This window comes from Ammospiza caudacuta, chromosome 17, assembly GCF_027887145.1.
Source record: "Ammospiza caudacuta isolate bAmmCau1 chromosome 17, bAmmCau1.pri, whole genome shotgun sequence".
Lineage (NCBI taxonomy): Eukaryota > Metazoa > Chordata > Aves > Passeriformes > Passerellidae > Ammospiza > Ammospiza caudacuta.
The window spans coordinates 10,332,940-10,350,804 of NC_080609.1; the positions used below are offsets into that span (position 1 = coordinate 10,332,940).

A 17,865-nucleotide genomic window follows, 5' to 3' on the forward strand; every position below is an offset into this window, starting at 1 on the left:
CAGTGAAGAAAAGTCTGACTAAACAACTCTTCTGATGAAGCCACAGCTACAGCTACTGTCAGTTAGCCTGAGGAATTACAGAGACCTGGGAAACAGTGGAAAAATATGGAAAGTAAATATTTATAAATAATAGGTGATTAGAGGAGTGAAAAGCATATTTATGTAAAATAGTTGTATTGTTCTAAAGCTTTGTAAAAATGTAATAAATATCACTATGTGTGTTTGTAAATCAAATATATCCTTTCAATGCAATAATAAACAATAACTGAACCAAATAACTGAACCTCCTGTTTTTAAGGAGCTTGTGGGAAGGTGGAATTCAGCCAGCTGGTACTGCTCTCTGGAGTCACATTCTCCACAACCCTGCAGCAGTGCTGGCACACACTGTGTGTTCAGGGAATTGCATTTTGGGGTGAGCAGAGAAGCCAAGCACCAAGACAGGAGTGAGAATCCAACCTCTCTCTTTTCCCCTTTCTTAAGTCTCACATCAGTTGTTTCTTCGGTGGATTGCCCTGTGTGAGCCACCTGTGCTGCATGGACACACCAGATGTAGCCCACACAAACCTTCAAGGTGTCAGGAGTTTTCCCTTGGGAATCAGCTTTGCTCTGACCAGGGAGCAGCTGCTCCCTCTCTGGCTCCCCACGTGAATCAGGAGAGCTGCATTTGCCACAGTGGGTCATGGCAGACAATGATGGAACAGCTCTGCCATCTGATTATCTCCACTCATTATTCATTTTCTTAGCATTTTACAGGATTTTTAAGACCAGCAAGTTTATAAAGATTCTCTCACTCTACATCTATAGGATATGCAAGAGAGTCAAAAGCAATGCTAGAAGAATAAAGGTCACAGGTACAAGACAATACACAGTGACAGGAAAATGAGTGAGCAACCACAGTTACCACTGCAGCTTGTGCAAGCAAAGATTTGTTTTACTCTGTTTTTTTTATCTCTTCACTAAACAAATAGTTCTGTGTGCAGTGAAAGCAGTAGAGTCTGCTTGATTATGGATTTGTATTTGGAGATTGTCCTTGTCCATACAAAGTGAGCTCCCACTATATATCTTCCTTTAGCAGGGGCACTGCTCAGCTCTGTCTCCTATCCCTGGCAACTGACAGGAAGCTTAAAGAAGCTCTGTATATGTGAGACCCTTATCCAGGTTTGAGTAAAACCAGTTAAATTCACAATTTATCACTACAGAGCTGCAGCTGAGCCAGCAAGTGCTGCAGGCAGGCAGTACCATGTAAGCCTTTACTCCCTAAAAATCCAGAATAGAAAACCACAAGTGTAAAGTTACTTCCCAGTGAGAGCATTTTAGCTGCATGTAAACATTCAATTTGGTTCTAAATTAGTTATTTATAAATCTTTCAGATCACTTTTATTGGACTAATAGCTCAGGATGCATCCTGGATTACACCAACAGTTTTCACAGGAGTGCAGGCTCTGACCTTGCTTGGATGCTCCTCAGGAAGGATTAACCAAGGAACTCCCTGGCTTTGTGCTTGCAAGTCCCCGTGGAGTCCCATCATTTCAGTCCTGTAAACCAAACCTGTGGTTTGCTATTTTAAGTAGGATGCTTTTTACATCACTGTTATAACAGGACTGATAATCAATAATTGCCTTCAGTACATTTGTTTATCTTTCTTACAGATGCAGTATTTGAGATTTTAAAACAATGCTCAGTACCAGCTGGGAGTAGTCAGCTCTCTTATTTCTGTGGGTCTTTACTGAGTCTCACTTTAAGCTGGCTCTTGTTTGAGTTACTCCTACTCTAACATAACTGCAATGTGTCTTTAAGTGATTAAAATTTAATATGAACGTTCAGACATAGCACAGCTGTAACAAAAGAGGTAAACGTGTTCAAAGCTTAACTTTTGCCTGGAATGGGTAACTGAAATTCTGCAGCTCCTGACCCTTTTCACACCCTCCCAGGCTCAAATGACCACAGGGAGGCTCAGGTGGAAAGGGACCTTAGTGCCTGTTTGTTTATTTGTGCCTCTTTGGGAACTCCTGCTGTTTTGCAGGTGTCTCACAAGTTCTGCATCTCTATGAGCCATGTCCTGCCACCGACTGTCCAACCAGCGGGCAGGAGGTGGTGTTTTCTTCCTGAACAACCTGTTCAACAGGTACCTCAGTGTGACCGGAGCCCTCACTACTGCCAGGATGCTTTAGTGCAGCAGTCACAGCTGTGCGAAGACACGCGGAGGTAAGATGCACCGTAGGATGCTCTGGGATCCCAGGGATGCTGTGGCAGCCAGGAATACCGTGACATGCTGTAGGACCCCGGGGATGCTGCGGGCTGCATGGACGCCGTGTGAGGAGCAGAGTGCCAGGAAAGCCGTGCGATCCCAGATGAGTGGGACGCAGGGGTTCTGTGGAGCCGGGGGATGCCTGGGATGTCGGGGATGCTGCGGGGGCCGTGCGGGGGCTGTTGCGGGGCCCTGCCCGAGCCCGGCCCCAACGGCCCCAACGGCGCCGCCCGCGGGACCGCCCGAGGCCGGGGGTCGGCCGGGGCCGGGCCGAGCACGGCGCCCTGCGCTGCCGCCCCGCCGCTTTGCAAGTGAGATGCACAGAGCCCCGGCGGGGCTCGGGTGGCTTTGAATGTTTCATTGCGGTCGGGGCAGGGACTGCGTGTCGGAGGGAGTCGGGAGCCACAGCCTCTGAAATGTCCTGACTGCCGGTGAGGGGCCCCTAGAAGGGCAAGAACCTCCTTGTTCAGAAAATGAGGAATTCACGAGTACTTTTTTCTTAATGCAGTTATTAACCTTTTCTATACTATAGCAGCTATTTTATTCGAGTTCCCCTCGAAAGCAAGAGATTTGATAGCCTTGTTCTCTGATACACCTTCTAAAGTTATAAGGATCAGGCATCCCTCTTCCCTCCTGACAGCCTCATCTATCACAACTCCAGTGCTGCCAATGATAACAACTCACTGTGTTCTTAATTTCTGTTTAGCTGCTGGTACTTAGAAAGAATCTGGAAATACCACTTCTCTCAGATGTCTGTCTTGGCAGTAAACTGGGGACTGTAAATTCTGGGTTGCTTTTGTCTTTATCTCTCTTAGGCAGGCTGCATTAAAGCTACATTTTGCTGCTGTGACTAGATCTTGTCAACATGAAACTCCCTGAAATTGTCTGCATCCAGGAGTGCTATAGAGCCACTTTCACCATGTAGAAGGAATTTTTACATGTATCTGGTAGTGCTGGGCAGTATTTCATTGACACAAAATCAAAAATGAGTGGAGCAGCAACACCCATCCACCGAAACTCTGACTGCAGTAAGAGCAAACGTGCTGGAATACTCAATAAAATCAATATGAAAGCCGTGGTGACAGGAGGTGCTGGCTATTGTGGATACAAGCTGGGATGTGCTCTTGCCAACATAGGAGCTTCTGTTGTGCTGTGTGACATACACAAGCCTTTGTGGGTGATTCCCAGTGGAGTGGCTTGGATCCAGGTATGATAAATAATATCTTGCCAACAGTCAAAGTTAGTTCATTTGTATTTTCCATGTCTTCCTAGTTTTTACTGACTCCAAATACCTATTGCCAGTTATTTCAAATTTCTGTGACCTTTTTAACTTTGTGGACATCCCTCATGAATTTTGGTGAATGGATTTTAGTATATCTGAAATGATGAAACCAGCAAAACCTGTAATGCATGGAGCAGTTTCACTCCTGACTCCTCAGGTTCCTGCCTTCATCTAGGCCTTAGCTAAACCACCTGTAGAATAAACACAGGAGTATTGTGAACCTTAATGAATGTCTTTAAAGTTCTTTGGGTTCTATGGAAGAAAAGTATAGTTATCAGCAAGTAGGGAGGTGTGCCCAGTTTTGAGTCCCAGGATATTTGTACAGCAAGTACAGTTCCTTCTATATGGATTCCCTCTGTGCTAACCCACTGTGTGACAAATGCTCACCTGCAGCTTTGATCTCATGTCCAAATATCTTCTGTTGTGTATTACAGACAGATATCAGGGATTACAGTGCTGTACTGGCAGTCTGTGAAGGGGCTGACTGTGTGTTTCACGTAGCTTCCTATGGAATGTCAGGAACAGAGCAGGTGAGTCCACATAGTTTTGTTTTTTTCTGTGTGACTGCCCACACAGAGGGTGAGAGCCTTTGATGCTGTAACACTGCAGGACAGATTTCATCTCTTCATATTGCCCTGGACTTCTGGTAAATTGCGCTGTGCAAACTGGAGTGCCACCTCAAGCAGGCTGCTTGCAGTGATTTCCTCTCATTAGAGGTTCCACCAGCACCCTGGGAGGGTGTTGGAGATGGAAATGGCATTGAAAAGTTCTGAAACACTGTGAAGACAAAATGAAAGACAAGGGAGGCTGGTTCCCTCCAAAACCCTGATTCTTCCCTAAACCTTCACATGGATCTCCTAGGTGTTAAGGTCACTGGGAGGAATAAAACTTAACTAAATTATAAATTATTTCATATGTCTGAATTGTAACAATAACAATATTTGAAGTCTTTAATTGTTCACCATTGGTTTAAAAGCTCTACAGATGCTCTTTAGATGTAGGATGTACAGATGTAGGACTCTGAGTCACAATTTTATAATTAGAGTTACAAGCACACACACACATCCACACACAAACACACCTCTTTCTTATTTTATTTAATAAGAGGAACTTCAGTAATTACCCTGTCTGGATAGAACAGCTCACTCGAAGTTCTTTGCACTGAGCAATGCATAATTTGAATTGCTGTGGTTAGAGGCAACTGGTCACTAAAGTGCTACTGAAACACATGTATTTAACAAACTGCTGCAAGATATGTAATAACTGGACATATATTTTCAGAAGCACTACAATTTTCTTTGCTTCAAGCAGACTAGTCTATAAAAATACAAGAAAAATACACAAATAGTTTAAAAATAATGATTAGACTTCTTTAAGTCTGAAACAGCAGTCTAAATGGCATTTTTAACAATCAAAGCACTAAATTATGTTTATCTGGGGACATTTCTAACATCCCCCTATTGAATTGAATATGTATTATTACTATAAAATGCACCATTTTTTTCTTTTCCTAGTTGCATAAAAAAGAGATTGAAAGTGTCAACATTAGTGGAACAAGACTCATCCTTAATGGTATGTATTTAACTGTGCCATTGGGTGTTAGTACAGCATATCAAACATCACATCCCATTTAAGGAAAGCCACTTGGCCTTTTTGGCACACTCTGTCTGTCACCAAGTGCTTGACTTTGTTGGCAGAAAATGAGGAAACATGCAATTGGGGGGTGGGGTGCTATGCTCAGTTCTGCTACGAGGTGTGACATGAGAGCCAGCACTGCAGTTCAACTACTTCAGCTTCTCAACACCTTGTTTGACTGATGTGGGAATCTCTACATAATGAGTTAACCAATTCCCTGTGTATTTTGTAGTAGTTAACCTGCTTGCTAACAACTTGTACAGGCAGTGAGCAGCCCTTCAAGCAGAAGGACTTCTGTCCTCTGCCCAGCAGGCTGGAGGAGCTCTCCTGAGGCAACTAAAGCTCTTGTTTCTACTCTGATGTCTTCCCTTTCAATATGCTCTGCATTTCAACTCAGTCACAAAACAGAAGGATTTTCTCTTTGAAGATTTGACACTTTCTTAGAAAAAATGGCACACAAACTTTTTCCTAAATAATTTCCCACTAAAGTAATTAATTATTCATTGCAGCCTGCAGGAAAAAAAATGTGCCTCGTCTGGTGTACACCAGCTCAGTGAATGTGGTGTTTGGAGGGCTTCCCATTGAAGATGGGGATGAGGAATCCTTGGCATATTTCCCAATTGACAAGGTATTTCATTGGATTGATTCTCCAATTTCTCTGTTTATTTCCATGTTTCTGAAAAAGCCTGGAGTTTTTCTGACAGAGTTTTGCCTGATGCAAACATCCAGGCACAAGAAAGGCCAGGTGGGATGATGAAAGGGGATAGAATATAAGAAAATAAAGATAGTGTAGAAAGTAATCTTTCTAAGGAGTTGCAGCTGGGCCAATTATCCAAGATCAGGATCAGGCCTGACTTTAACAGGCCACAGCTGTAAGCAATGAGAAGCAGAGTGCTAGAAAAGAGTGGGGTGGCTGGGTGGGAAGGGAACTGGAGTCAGTGGCTGCTTTGTGAAAAAGAGTCAGTGCTCTGAGGAGCTGCCCATGAGAAACACCAGAAGGTATGGAACTTTTGTGGTAAGGAGACAACAGTATGGAACCCCTGTGATAAGATCACAACAGGATGAGACTTTGAGCAGCCTGGTCTAGTGGGAGGTGCCCCTGTCCATGGAAGAGGGGGTTGTAACAAGATGATCACTGAAGTCCCCTTCAACCCAAACCATTCTGTCATTCTATGAAAAAAAAAAGGAAACTCTTTATACTCTTTGAAGATGCTATTTACAACCTTGGCACATCAGTTTCATGTACATCAATATTTATATTTCTTTGTTTTCCTATTAAGGCCTTGATTTGGGAAATAACTCCCACAATGCTGCATTAGCATCAGGGTATTCCACCTGGACATGAGGATTCTGAGATATGGCTTGGTGCTTCTTTAGCTATTTATTATCCACATGATTTTTCTGGTTTTCCCTTAGAAGATGACATATATTCAAGGTAGAGCTGATCTGGAAAAGCAGCCTATTTTTATATGGTTTTATTGCATTTAATTAAAAAAGAGAAAGTACTTCTGGCTGCTTTGCATACACAGTTGTTTTTGGTGTCCCTCCTCTCTCCATCAAATACATCATGGTCTTTCAAGAAGTAAATATGGAGACAAAATATGAATATTTTTAATAACGTTTTAAGTAACACTTTCTCTGGGAGAATGCCACACAGAAGTGAGCAGGATACTTCAGACCAAGTGTAATGACTTCAAAACTTGGCTTTTGACTTTTCCGTTACCTGAAGAAGAAATCCAGATTACAAAGTAGTGATCAATTACATTCCTGGCAGCATCCAAAACATACATATATTTATTGCTTCTCAAATGTGCTGAAATTAATTAACCAGATTTGCATATACAAAAATACTTCCTTACCCTAGAAATATTCATGTGTTGTACTCTGAACCTAATATCCCACAAGTTCTGTATTTTGAGGTATTTGTTGCCTCTGCTGAGTGAAATCTAGTGAAGAAGAGAAGCCTCTCTGTCCCACCATTTCAGGAACAGATACAAATGTATTTGCTTTTTCTCTGTAGCTTGTTGACCACTATTCCAGGACCAAATCCATTGCAGAACAAATGGTACTAGCAGCTGATGGAATTTCACTAGAAGGTATTTTTGTCTGAGCATGAATTCATAGTAAAATTTACTCTTCTTCTTGTTCCTCCCCAGAATCCTGTGTCCTCTATCAATCCTTAGTGGACAAGACTGCCCAGCAGTTATGAAATTAAGTTACCAACTCCCTCTCACAAATTAGAGTATTTTCATTTATAAATTACTTTTAATTGGTTTTAAGTTCCCACAATGTCTGTAAAAGGTTTTAGCATGGTAGCAGTAAGTTCAGTATGTTCATGAAAAATAATAAGAGCGCTATAAATTAAACAAAAACAAGTGTTTAATGTCTCTATCTCATGCAGCATAAGTAAAACACAGATGCTGATTAAATTGTTACATCAACACACTCCCTCAAGTTATAAATTAAAATCTGAAGTGGGTATCTGAGCCTAGGGCTTGGAATTATTTATTAGTGCTTCCCAAAGTTTTCCATGTTGAGGAAGCCAGTTATACACTTGAAAACTTAAGCTCACCTGTGAGATACTATAACTGCCAGTGCAAAACAAATTAATGTAAAGTGCAACATGATTCTGTGTGACCAAGTGATACTGAGCTAAATTTAGCTGTGGACAACTTAGAGAAAAGACTCTTCACTTGATACTTGCAGAGGCTATAACAGATAGAAAGTCCATGATGGGAACTCCATCCCAACAAAATTATTTTGTTCAAAATAAGAAAAGGTATTTTTCCCCCTTTATTTCCTTAGCTGCTCTTCTCATCCAAGTCTCTCCTAATTACAGGACCAATACACAGTTCTATATTAGTCAGTGAAATAGAACCAAACATCCCATTTTGATTCTGTGCCATAGCAGGACTTATATTTTATATGTTTACAAGAACAGTTATTAGCAGATGATGAAACAGCCAGCTGATGTACGTGGGAAGATTTGATTTTTATGATCCCACTGAAATTGTCAAGAGCTTCTCCCTCACTCCAGTGGGAGCTGCACCTGCTGTTGAGTGAATCTTTCAGCTCTGCCTTGTACTGCTAGCAGGTCACTGCTTCCCATCAATGATTTTGTGGGGATTAGTTGGTTTCATTCCACTATCCAATATATTTTTGAACAACCTGCTCACTTCGGTGAACTCATGACCACAGCCAACACATTCATTCACTGCTCTGGCACAGGGACAAGACACTAATTAGAAAGAGATTTTTTGAATATCTGGTGTTTTCTAGGAACACAACTATGATTGCAGGACTTCTCTGAATATTTTCTTGCTATTTTTTATGCTGTAATTCTCCCATCTTATTATCCAACTCCTAATGCAGCATCTTTTGGTATGTATTGTTTTTTAAGGTAGTGAAATGAATTTAGAGTAAGTCCTGCTGCCTCAGCCTTTGGTTCATACAAACAAAGATCCAGTGCAGTGATGTGAAGGTCTGTTAAGAATCTTATCCCATGTTCTAGGAGGGGGAATACTCCACACGTGCGTTCTCCGCCCACCAGGAATCTACGGACCAGAGGAGCAGAGACACTTGCCAAGGCTTGCAGTATGTCATCCAAATCCTTTAACCAGCAGGGTTTTCTATGATATGGGTAAAAAACTGAAAGGAACATCACTTATTTGTATTGCAAATTCACTGATCTTATTGGGTAGCAATTCAACAATTCAGTCATTTGCTGAGGATATTATAACTTTTTTAACAAGCATTATATCTGTAAAGTGTAGATTTTAAAAGTCTTTTTTTTTTTAATTAAATACAAACACATGAAAATCTAGCTTTATAATTTAATGATTACCGTAAGATTCAGGCCAATCCATGATATTTTAAATGTCTGTTTACACGCAACTTACACCAAATTGTTTTAAATATTAATGAGAAGAGATACAGCAAAATATCTTATTTCCACTCTCAACTATTAACAGCTTTCCCTGTCCAATGAAACAGGTTCCAAAGTTGGAAGCACCCTCTGGTACCACAGGTTACTGAGGGCAGCAGCTGAGGTGTTCACTTTTTACTCTTTTTCACTTGCTTTTAAATTGCAGGGCCAACAGATGATGTTTAGAGCATGGTCCCTGTAGAATTCTGTGAGCAGTTATTTTAAAAGAAATAGCGTAATATTAAGTTATACACAGTTTTCAGGAAATAATAGATTCAAGTTGACCACATAATAGATATTTTTTTATTTGTGGCTGAGGTAGGAAATTATATTGCAGTCAGCCAAATTATATGTTATCTACTTGTATATAATTTTAAGAATGCAAAATATCATTTTAGTTAAATCTGAGATTTTATTTTAGCCCCTTTAAAAATATAATATTTAAAAATTTCTATTTGATTTTGAGCTTTATTGTTTTGAGCAAAATTTAAGGCATCATGCAAATGTCATGTTTTGCAGTTTCTAAAATGTACCTGTTCAATGAAAACTGGGATGCTTTCCTTCCAGCCAAAGTGAATCTTCCAGGTTTTCCTAGCCAAAGCTATTTGATAAATTTGATCCAATTTAGTGAATACTTTTGATCCACTCAGAACTGTAATTTAGCTTTCCATACAATATTTTATTTATCCCTAGAGCAGGCTTGTATTTTTTGTGAATTCAGGACATATTGCAATACATCTTTTGACATTTTCTCATGAGCAGTTCCCTTGAATATTTTTAATTGATTAATGTATTTCCTTTCTTTTTAAAATAGAGCTAAACTTACATTTAGCTGGACAAAAAAAGTACACTTTACCTCATTGTAAAACTCATTTTGTTACGGTTCCATGTTTGTTTTTATCTACAGAAGATTATTGAGAGAAGGCTACTTAGCTTCAAGTTTGGGGACCCAAGTGTTCAAATGAACTGGATACATGTAGAGAATTTTGTACAAGCTCATATTCTAGCTGCTCAAGCTCTCACCCCTCAGAAGAACTACATAGCTGTAAGTACACAGTAAAACCACCACAGATGTCACTTGACAGTGGATCCTGCACTGCATCCTGTGCTACAGTAACCACTGCAGTAATTAGAGTTATTGTCCTTCAGCTCTCATTGTTGTCTGTGTTAGCAGCTGGTCAGTGTGCTATGAGCAATGTGGGATGGGCACAGTGCTGCCTGTTGGTGTTGGTTAAGAGATGGAATATTCAATTCTATAACAATGTCTCCATCTCTGCATTTTTAAAATGCAATGTTTATAATTTCTGGAAAATGAGCAAAGAATGTTTGCTTTCTTGGAAATGAAAGTGGAAGTTCAGGCAGATTGATCCTGTTCCCTGTACAGGTCCAGATTTAATGTTCTGAACTGTGATGGTCAGTTCTTCCCAACAGAGGCACATTTCATTTGGGTTCATTGCTTTCAAAAACAGCCACAGCTGTTTCCTTCCTTGTAAATACAGGTTTTTAATCACCTAGAAGCATTGCTCTGAGAGTATATTAGAAAGGGGTTCAAAGTAGATTTTCTTTTCTTAAAGAAAATTTCTTAATTTTTTTTTTCTTAAAGTTCTTAAACTACTTTTTCTAAAACCCTGAAAGCAAAAGGAAAGCAGGAACACAGAGCTTGGCTACACAGGAGTGTTCTGGGTTCCAGTGAGCCTTAACCAGCCCCAGAGCAGAACATTTCCCCCCTTTGGTGGATGTGCCAGCAGCACCACTGGGACCCAGCTCCAGGGGTGTCTCTGCACATCAGCACAGCCACTCTGAACAGGCACATCTGTAATAAACCATTTATTCCAAGGCAGGTTAACCACACAAGCCACCTGCTCACCAATTCTGTTGCACCCAACAGTGCCACTGAATGAAACACAAGCAGAGTTTGTGACTCAGGTGTGCACCACTCATATTTGATATTGCTGGATTATTTTCAAGCTGTTCATAAGGGGTGAGATAAAGAAAAAGAAGTCAATATATATGCAGTACTATTTTTACTGACTTGTCTCTTCTCTACCTCTTTAACAGAGTGGCCAGGTGTATTTCATTCATGATGGAGAAAAATCCAACCTTTTTGAGTGGCTGACTCCCCTGGTACGTGCAATACTGATCTCCAAGTACACTAATTTCTTTAACTGTATGCAACTGCAGCTTTTGTGTGCATGCTACATTTGTATGTTTGCTTTGGGTGTGAGAGTTCCACATGGAACTCTCTGAATGTGGGCTTCATTCCTGCTTGAATTTCAGTGTGATCAGCACTGTAACAAAGCCCACCCAAAATACTACATTAAAGCAAATGTCTTCCCTGAGACCAAAGGACCCTCTACAGCAGCACCCTGTCCTGAGCTGTTACTGTCTTCATTTATGGGGCATGCAGATGGGAATAATGGGCATTTTGGGTGGGCAAAAAATAGAAATCTTAAGTTTTCATCTGTTCATTCTTTTCAAAATACCATGTTGTTGCTAATGATAGGCTCAAAACCATAAACATGTCATGATGTTAAATTAGGTATCAGCACTCTATGACAACTTGATTAATTATTGTAATTTCTCTCATTCTTTTAAGATACAAAAATGACACAGTGTCTGTGGGTAACATTTAATTGGCATCTCCTTAAAAATGAAAAATAGTAAATACTAAGAGCCAGTAAATATTTCCATAAATATCTTCTATATTGAAACTTTAAAATTTGTTTAAAGTTTCTGGGGGTTTTCATTGTTTTTTAAATCTTTTTCAGTTTGAAGGATTAGGTTGCAGTAAGCCATGGATACGTATTCCTACTTGTGTGGTCTATGCATCAGGTAAAATATTTTATCAACATTTCTCTTTCCTGTTCATGCTCCCCTCATTCCTAACTGTAATATAATATTGTTTTACTTGCCCACAATTTTCATTTTCATGTATAAAAATGCTGTCTGCTCACCTAGTGTTCAGCAGTGTAAAACTCACCTCTGTGCAGCTGAAACCAGAATGATCTCTTATTCAAGTCCCACTAAAAGAAGTTCTCTGTTGCCATATTTTTTATGAAGCCTCATGACCTTTTCACTTGATCTGTGCCCAGCTTTTTCCCTTTTCCAAAACCTTATTCCACAAGCACAGTAATTAAGATTAAATTAAATTAGATTAAATTCCAGCCCCTTGAGAGCAAGTAGTGAGATGGTGTTAGTAATGGTGCCCTGAGCTCTCAGGTCTGTGATTATCCTTTTTAGCATTTATAGTGTGAGATGTCCCAATCACAATGGCAAAGCAATTCGCTGTTCTTACTTCAAGTGAAAATCTTTTGTTATGCAGCCACATTCATGGAACACCTTCATGCACTTCTGAGACCAGTTGTTGACCTGCCCCCCCTGCTGACCAGAAATGAGGTAAAATCTGTGTCTGTAAACTTTCCTTAATTCCCATGGGATCCATGCATGTTCATCTGAGGGAGACTCAGTCAGTGGAAAGTAACACCCACCCTGTGCTGCTTCAGCCTCCAGTTTCCAGGGCAAATACATGCCTTGTGTACAATTTAGGCAATATATTGTGCTTGGTTGCCATGATTTTTGGAAAGAGTTTATGCTTGCAATCTGGGAGAGCTCCTCTCTGCCAAGGGTCAGTGTCCTGCATGCCTTGGCTGGGCCTTTAGGAACCTACCTGATGGCTTTGATCTGACTCTTTGAGTACCTAAGCAAGAGAATACTTGCAGAACATTTTTTGTGACATTTACAGATTCTACTTTGTGTCTTTTAATGTCTCTTTGTGCTTTCAAGAATCTCCTTTTGAGGGGACAATTTTAAGAATAATGTGTGCAATACTGATAGGACATTGATGTAATGTTGTGGGGGTTTTTTGTATTTTACATTTCCTCTAACTGTGTCTCTGCTGCCACTCACAGTTTGTTCCAGTTGCCTGTGTAGTCATACCTGTGTATGCTGACTCTTTTGTCCTGCAGGTACAGAACATTTCTGTAACTCACACGTTTCGAATAGACAAGGCACGAGCTCAGCTGGGGTACCGCCCACAGAAGTTTGACTTTGCTGATTCTGTGAACCACTACCTTGAATCCAGACCACGCTCATATTATAAGCTCTTCCTCAATATTTTCCTTGCTTTATTTGTTACTCTAATTTTGGCTTTTATTTTTACACAACTTGGTGGCCTCTCAATTTTGCGGTTTTTTAAAGGAAGAAAACACTGACCTGCACAAACTGCATGGTCACAGCATTGCTACCCAGAGCATTCAACTCCCACTATAGTTACTGGCACAGTGCAACAGAGAGACAGCTGCTGTTGAATTTACAAATAATATCACAAACAAGTGGCTGGACCTGAGAAATTAAAATACAGTAAACAATAATTGCCAAATCACTGAAACACAACCACAGTTATGATTGTTGCCTCTATTTCAAATCAAAACAACAACTTTCCAAATTGATTGCTGAAGTAAATGAGAACCTGCAGGAAAAACAAGAGCTGCAGACAGCCTGCAGTGCTTCACCAGTGAAGAAAAATGGCTGAAATAAGAAGAAAGACTGACCACAGCTTCTGTCATGGCTCACTACCTTGTGGAACAGAGGAACAAAGGCACAGACAGAACAGATTTCTGCAAATAACACACACCAGGCCGACAGAGACTTCACACTGTGTGATTTCATGAATTAGCTCTAGCACCACATCTGAAGGAAAATAAAAGTGTACTTGAAACATTGCTGAAGTCCGTGCTGTGCCTCTGCACAATTTCCCAGAACTGCCCCCTGCCCTGCCCCTGGCACAGAGCTGTGGGTACTGGCTGGTAGGGGTTTTCACAGGCTATTTTAGTTAAATTGGAAGTTACTAAGTAAGTTACATTAGTTAGGTATATTTATGACACAGCAGAGGAATCTGCTGCTATGGCTTGCACAGATCTTTGTACAGCTTTCTTCACCTCCTGTAGTTAAGGGCAACAACTAACACAGTTCAGTTCCTCAGCTGAACTTAAGGCCCAAGTCTGTTTTGGCACCAAATTTCTGAAGTACAGCAGCTGTACTGAGCAAATTCCTGCAGCAGCTGAAGTGAACAATGTGTTTTTCACATTACTGTTCAGCTAAAATGGACCTAAAGAACAGTCCAGCTCCTTCCCATCCACCATCCCATCACAGTGGGAATTTATCAGAGAAATCTCTTCCTCACGTGCATCTTTCTAACCTGTAACATGGAGAGAGAAAAACCAAGGGCAAGATGCAAACAGCAGAGAGCTTGGGAAAGGACTAGGGATGAGAGCTTGAGAAATCATGGTGTGGAGGGGAGTAATCACGGATGGGTTTGAGAATTGTGGAGAGGATGTGAACACTGGCACCTCCCCTCCAGGGGAGTCCAGAGCAGGCCTCAAAGCCCAGGGTCGGGCTGCTGTAACGCAAAAGCAGCACGGAAAGGCAGAACCCCTGAAAGTAACAGCGTTTCTTGTTTTATTCTTAAAGCAAGAGACCCGCTCAGTGGATAATCCCTTTTCTGTAGTTCATATCACAACTCTGTATAATATTGATTGTACCGACTGTGACTGACAACCCCAGCACCCTGGGCGCACCGTGCCCGGCCCGGGCAGCACCGCGCGGGCCCCGGGCCGCCCCCGCCGGCAGCTTCCCGTTTCTGCTGTGCGGGAGCGAAAAGGAGCCGCCGCGGCGGGGACAAAAATAACTTGGCAGCGGTGGGATTCGAACCCACGCCATCGAAATGACTGGAGCCTAAATCCAGCGCCTTAGACCACTCGGCCACGCTACCGCCTGAGAGTTCCGTCTCCCGCCAGGCCTCTTTGACGGAGCAAGCCGTCGTTCTTTCCTTCCATCCATGCACATGGCCCACCCGTGTCCGCGGCAACCCCCGCCTGCAGCGCCCGCCGCGCCCCGTGAACGCCGCTGCCGCCGCCGGTCCCGGCCCCGCGCTCTCCGTGCCGGCGGCTGCGGCGGCGCCGCCAGGCCGGCCCAGCGCAGTCCCCGCTCCCGCCCGGTAGGTGGCGCCGCCGCCCCGTGCCCGGCGCCGCCTGCGCACGTGGCCCCGCGCTCGGCCGGAGCTCGCAGCGGGACTCCTGCTCCTTCTCCCGGGTTCGGCCGGGCCTTGAGCCTCGGCCCCTTCCTCCCTAGGGGCTTTGGGGCCGTCAGGCTGCGCCTCGGGGGCGTTTTGTCCGTGGCAGGCCCAGGCGGGTACCTCGGCAAGACGCTGCCGTGCGGTCTGTGCCCCACAGCAGCCGCGGCTGTGGTGGATCAGCTCCAGCTGGTCCTCGGGAGGGCTTGGCCCGTGCCCTGGTCCCGCAGAGTAGAGGGCAGCCCTTGGCAGCCGCGGTAGCAGGTGTGCACACACTCCGGCCGGAAAGAGGGTCCGTCCTGCCCCGTATCAGCACCCACTGCCTCCCCTGCCCGCTGCAGGTGCCTCTGGCCCACCAGGGCACACGTGCTGCCCAGGAGCTGCCAGCTCGCTGCGAGGCCGGTGACCTTCCCTGGCAGCTGCTCCCTTGGCACGGCACTGTGTCCTCAGCTGAAGCATTCCCACCCACACGGGACACCCCGCCGCCTTTATCTCGCTGGCAGCTGGGGTCGGGCTGCCCGCACACACTTCGCTGTCCCGCCTGTCGCTGCCCCTTACCTGCGGCTGGGCTCCGGACCGTGTGGTGGTGGTTTCTTTCCCTGTCCGCCTCAATCAGAGAGCTGGCTTTGGCAACCAGAGCCTGATTCGGTCACTGGTGAGTAGAAGATGAATTCTTATGTTCTGGGAGGCCTGCAGGAGAAATTTGTATAATTACTTTGTGGACAGAGGTAAAAATAGCAAGACCAAATGCAATGCAATTAAAACAACATGGAGAAATTATGTTCACCATTGCCCTTCTTTCCATAGAAGAAGGTGCTTCCTGCACTGGTGCTGCAGGAAGTTTTAGGTGTGTGTTACATGCACCTCTCATGAGACTGGAGTGAGGTTTATGACCAGCTTGATTCACCTTGTAAGACCAGATTGTCATAGGAGTATGAGGGTAAAAATTGTCAGGAAATTGATTGATTTAAAGGCAATTTAAAATCTGCAGATTTAAACAAATGCAGAATAAAATTGCTCTGCAAGTTAGTATCGTAATGGGTGTCCTTTCCTTTTTCCTTTCAAAAACCACAGTTACCTAGAACAATGATTCTAAAGGAAACCTTATTTTAAACAAGCATACTGAAACTTTACAAGCTATAGTGCTCTTGGAAAAAAATTCATGCAGTGCTGAACATACTCAATGGAAGAATAACATACTAGATTTGCAGGTCACTGATTCCCTAGGTTGCCACTGGAAATTTAATTTTTAGTATTTTCAAACAACAAAAATAGTGACTCAAGCTCTTTAAGTGTAAAGGATAAAACACATATTGTATAAATAGAAAACTAAAACTAGAACATACAGCATGTCTGGGCCAATGCCTGATTTCAACATGTCTTTAGTTTTTCATCATCACTGATTGTTCTTTTAAGAAAATGTTACAGAGAATAGAAGAGAAGCCCCAGGCTTAAACCTGGGAATAAGTACTCCGTTGCACCAGGGTAGCAGAGCTGGCTTATTTAAAAGCATGAGAAATGTGTAGCTTGACAAGGCATCACCTGTGTTCCTGATAGAGCAGAACATTCACCATGAGGATTTATGGCAGAAAGCAGCTTTTAATTCAAAATAATGCAAAGTATTTTGTGTCCAGAGAAGGGCAATGGAGCTGGTGAAGGGTCTAGAGGGTAAATCCTACAAGAGGGAGCTGAGGGTGTTCAGGCTCTCTGCAACTCCCTGAAAGGAGGTTGTGGCAACATAAGGACCAGTGTCTCCTCCCAAGTAACAAGCCAAAAGGAAATGGCCCCAAGCTACATTGGGGGTGGGGGGTTCAGGTTGGATATCAGGAAAATTTTTTCCATTGAAAGAGTGGGTTAAGCATTGGAACAGGCTGCCTAGGGAAGTGGTGGAGTCACCATCCCTGGAAGTGTTCAAAAAACAAGTAGACGTGGCACTTTGTGATACGGTCATGTGGGTGTGGTGGGATTCAGTAAAAGGTTGGTCTTGACCTTGGAGGTCTTTTGCACCCCTAATGATTCCATGATTTGCCTGAGTTTAAAGCAAGCTGCTCTCATGACTGTTCAGCTGTGCTCATGGATCACACCAGTTACAGTATTCCACCTTTATCAGTAGCCTACCATGGCAGGTGGTGATTTTTTAACTATTATCAACACAATTTCACACCGTGGGAACCACACATCTGGCTTCTTCTAGGCTTTCAGAATTCATTTGATGAGTCTGTGCTCTTCCCAGGCCCTGCCATGAAGCATCCCAACATCAGCCCTGCTGGGTGCTGCTCTCCTCAGGGTGCTCAGCTGGGCTGACAGCAGAGTGCAAAATGAAGAAATAAATGCAGGTTCTGGTGCTCATGGGGCAAAAGTGCTCAGTTATTGATCTGCTAATGTTTACCACACTGATTTGCAGCTGAGAGATTAATAAGACCTCAAGAGTTTTTCTGCACAATCACTAACATTGCAAATGTGTTTCTCTTTAAACACTGCATGAATTCGAGAAAAAATGTGCCCTTAGGAAGCAGCATTAAACAGGGGCTCAGTCAAGTGTCTGCTTGACATTTTCAAACCAGGGCTTGCAGCCTCAGCGTGGTGCTGGAAATTGGTGACAAAATTACAGGTACTGTCAAATGGCAGGTGGTGCTCCAGCATGTGTGCTGCTCCCTCCAGTCCCCATGCTGAGACACAGTTTAATTTATGTAACTAATGGTGGG

The 17,865-nt window shown here is 42.9% G+C and overlaps 1 non-coding gene and 1 pseudogene across 1 annotated transcript; one reads left to right on the forward strand and one right to left on the reverse strand.

The window, feature by feature from the left end:
- The first annotated feature begins 3,113 nt into the window (after positions 1-3,113).
- On the forward strand, positions 3,114-13,760 carry LOC131565289 (putative short-chain dehydrogenase/reductase family 42E member 2; annotated as a pseudogene).
- A 1,018-nt stretch (positions 13,761-14,778) lies between these two features.
- TRNAL-UAG (transfer RNA leucine (anticodon UAG)) lies at positions 14,779-14,860 on the reverse strand. Its single transcript has one exon. It is a non-coding gene; the product is annotated as a tRNA-Leu (tRNA).
- Positions 14,861-17,865: the final 3,005 nt, after the last annotated feature.